A 4,211-nucleotide genomic window follows, 5' to 3' on the forward strand; every position below is an offset into this window, starting at 1 on the left:
TCTCTCTCTCTCTCCTTCTCCCTCAGATTTATTTATTTTATGTGAGCACACTGTAGCTGTCTTCAGACACACCACAAGAGGGCACTGGATCCCATTACAGATGGTTGTGAGCCACCATGTGGGTGCTGGGAATTGAACTCTGAACCTCAGGAAGAGCAGTCAGTTCTGTTAACCACTGAGCCATCTCTCCAGCCCCAACTTCCTTTCTTCCTAGCCCTGGCTGTTCTAGATTTCCCTATGAAGACCAGGCTGGTCTCGAAGTCACAGAGCTCCATAGGACAATTTCCTAACAATTTAGAATCCAAAGGGCTTTACTTCCATCTCTCCCACATGCAGTCAGTGTTGAAAACCCCAAGTCCTTATTATTCATTCACTCAACTGATTACACAGTGATGTCTAGTGGATGCCAGGTTCTAAACATTAGCGCAGTGAACAAAGACAAAACGCCCCCACAGCAATTGGGAGACTGGAGCAGGATTACCAAGTTTGCTGGGCCACAGAGTGAGATAGATTGATCTCTCTCTCTCTCTCTCTCTCTCTCTCTCTCTCTCTCTCTCTCTCTCTCTCTCTCTCTCAAAAAAAAAATTACCCCAGGACCAATAAGATTGCTTAGTGGTTACAAGAAACCTGCTGACATGCTTGATTACTTGAGTTTGATCCCAGGTAGAAGGAAAAAAGCCAACTCCTGCAAGGTTCTCTGACCTCCACCATGCATCCATGTATGCTACACACACACACACACACACACACACACACACACACACACACACGTATATACACATACACAAATAAGACGTAAAAGTAACCCCCCTCTCCTCTGGGAACTGTTCTGCTAGAAGGAGTCAAAGTAAGAAAACCTAAAAACTGCAGAGAATGAAGGCAGCAGGGAGGGTGAGCCAATGACTGGGTGCTCAGCACAGGCAGGGAGGCCAGGCAGCCCTGTGGCTGGGGTGCCGAGGCTGAGGTGGGTTGGTAGGTAGGAAAGTCCACTGCAGGAAGAGTAAGCGTCCACAGCCTGTGCAGATGCCCAGGCTGATGTGACACAGCGAGGGAGACCATGGTGGTGAGAGCAGAAAGAGGGAGAAGCAGGCACAGGGCTCAGGGTTCAGACTATGGGAAGCCAGGGTGGGGAGTGGGGAGTGGGTGAGGCGGAGGCAGCCAGGACAGGAGCAGCAGCCCAGGAGAGATGCTTGGACTCCAAGAGAAGAAGCATGTGAAGCATGCTTGAGGACAGGTGCTTGCCCGTGGGTGGGCATGGCTCACCGCCCACCTTGCTTCACACCTGCAGGTGATCCCTCTGCATCAGTGCTTCTCAGCTTTTATGGCCCTGCTCCTCCCATTTGTTTTAAAATTACGTATGTATCTGTGTGTAACAGGTACATATGAATGCAGGTGCGCACGGAGGCCAGGGGCACTGGATCGCTCTCAAACTGGATTATAGGTGGTAGTGAACTGCTAGGCATGGATGCTAGGAACCAAATCTGGATTCTCTGTAAGAGCGTATTTGCCCTTAGCTTCTGAAACAGCTCTCTAGCCTCTGGTCTTTCCCAGTTCTTCAGAGAAAGAGAGATGGTACTTAGACAGGACTGAGTCGGGCCAGGGAGAGGTTTTCAGACAATAATGTACCTGAGCGGATTAGGAAGGCCCTACAGGAAGGTGGAGGGAGGAGGGAAGCAATGCTTAGAGACATCTTCTGGGCCTGACCCTTCCAAGTGCCTGAGAGCCTGCTAGAAGGACAAGGTACAGGTAAACTGCCAGGTCTGAGGCTGGGGGCAGCCTTGGAAGGTTCTGGAGGTGGAACCATTGGTGGCCCAGCATAAATCCCCACCCACAGGCTTGAGGCTCTGCTGACTGAGCTCTCACCACGAGGCCACTGGGAAATGTCACAGTGACCGAGTACTCTCGGGTCTCGACCTCTCAGGGTGGGGACATATGAGGAATGCTCATCTTTCGGCTGGCTCACTGGTTCTCTGTAGGTGGCAGTGGTGCATACATGTTAGGTGTTTTGGGTGATGATGGGAGAAGGGTATTTGGGGAGCTGATCAAGCGTTGTTTCCCTCTCCTTTGTTGCTCAGGGCTACAGGGCTGTCTGGACTTGCTTTACAATACTGCCTGCCCTGCTCCAGTCTCAAACAGTCATCTCTCCTATTCTCTATATTCCATGTACGCTTCCATTCTGTACGCTTCCATTCATTCTTTGTCTTCTCTGCTAAGGTTCACCATGGTTCACCAGGTTTCAGGTTTCTATTGTCTGTCACAAGCCCAGGAGGCTCCTTTAGAATCTCCTGGTTATCCTGTATCCATGGCCTCTATCACCCTAGGCTAGCTCCCAGCTTCACAGTCTGAGAGCCAAGCCTGGAGGTAGGAGGACAGGACCCAGAAACTGCAGACAGTGAGTGAGTGAAGCAGATTTATAGGTCAGTGCTGAATGGGGTCTTCAGCTGCTTGTAGTAGGGATGGTTTCAGACTGGCATTCTCAACTTTTATAGGTAACTAGGGATCGACTGGGTGGAGACCCAGCCATTGGTGAAAACTGAGCATTCACTGGATACCTGATAGAAGACAAAATCCGAAGCTGGAGCACATCTGTAAGCTTAGCACTTAGGAAGTGGAAGTGTGGATCAAGAGTTCAAGGTTAGCTTTTGTAAGAGATCCCAAACAAACAACAAAACCCTCTTTAAAAAAAAAAGCCAACGGCATAAAAGGAGGGGCTGACTACTAAGCCCATGGCTACCTATACAGAGAAACCCATACATGCTGAAAGGAAATGCTGCAAGAAAAGGAAGGCCAAGGTTATGTGAGATGACCCAATGACCAGATCTCAGTAATCTGGAGGCAGAGGTGGTAGGGTCTAAAGCACTACTGCCAAATATACTCTCATGGCAGAAGAAAAAGTCTTATGAGATCCTTGGTGGCTCAGGAGCCTAAAAGAGGGTTAGACCAGAACTAGAGCTCCAAAAGATAAGAAATAGGCAGGCATATTTGCCTCTGTCTATATCTCTCTGCTCCCTCTGCTACCTAAGTCTTTTTTTCCTTCCCTTAAGTAGGATCTCACTATGACATACATGTTTCAGTATGTCAGGCTGCGCTGCCCCTGCCTCTCCAGTGCTAGTATCAAAGGCATGAGACTCCAGGCCTGGCTCTTTCCTAAATCGTTTCTGCTTTTCTCATAGGTACATTTCTACTGAGCCTTCTTGAACACACAATCCCATGTTAAATAGCTTCTCTTATTTTCTATCAAGGCAAGAAGACTGCTGGTTATCAGAAATAAATTTTTCTTTAAAATCTGACATGTCAGTAGAGAGAAAGCCCATGTGATCAGGGGCAAAGCCTGACTGAGAGGGTAGAGAGCGAACCAGTGCAGGGGAGAAGCCCTTGTCTGCCCCTGACCTATGGCACCTCCAGCTTTCAGGGACCCTTGTTCTCACCCAGAATGCTGCCTCCTAACTGGAGTACCAGACAAACTTGTATCCTAAGCTTAAATATTGTCCTATATGGAATCCCTTGTTCAAAGTCCAGTTTGGAACATACACAGGCACGTGTAGGCTGTAAGGGTGAGGAGATGCAAAGATGGCTCAAGGTACCTTCTGTGAAGTAGAGACCTCTCTTGTGCATTCTAGGACCCAGCCAGACACACTTTCCTAGCTGCAAACGTCATTTATTTTTCGTTTATTTTTTTGCTTCTCAAGACAGTTTTTCTCTGTGTAGCCCTGGCTGTCTTGGAACTTGCTCTGTAAACCAAGCTGGCCTAGAACTCAGAGATCCACCTGCTTCTGCTTCCTGAATGCTGGGATTAAAAGCATGCACCACCACCAAGAATAGAGGAATGAGCTAGGTGTGATGGAGCACACTTTTAATCCCAGCATTCAGGTGGCAGAGCTAGCGCATTCCTGTACTCTTAAGTCCCAAGCAGGACATTTCTTCTGTAGCCATTTGTAGGCTGGGTCTGGCACAGAGTGGCAGTTAGAGGTAGGAGGGCTTGCTATAGGACCTCTCTTAAGTTCATACTTGTGAAGGCTGAAGAAGCTCCAGGTACCGCTGCTGGCAACTGAATTTCATCTTCCAGGTGGCCTAGATGGAGTGCCATAGACAGCAGAACCCAGCAGGTGAAAGATGATGACTGCCATATCAGTCTCTAGGAGAGCTGCCTGAGCACTGAAGCTGAGCTCTGTGTTCCTGTTCTCTTCCCTCCCCTCCCCTCCCCTCCCCTC

General features: G+C 49.0%; 1 protein-coding gene across 4 annotated transcripts in view; it reads right to left on the bottom strand.

The window, feature by feature from the left end:
* Positions 1 to 4,211, bottom strand: part of Thada (THADA armadillo repeat containing) — a 294,404-nt gene that overhangs the window by 31,730 nt on the left and 258,463 nt on the right. The gene's annotated exons all lie outside the window — the stretch shown is intronic.

This window comes from Mus pahari, chromosome 18 (genome assembly GCF_900095145.1).
Source record: "Mus pahari chromosome 18, PAHARI_EIJ_v1.1, whole genome shotgun sequence".
Lineage (NCBI taxonomy): Eukaryota > Metazoa > Chordata > Mammalia > Rodentia > Muridae > Mus > Mus pahari.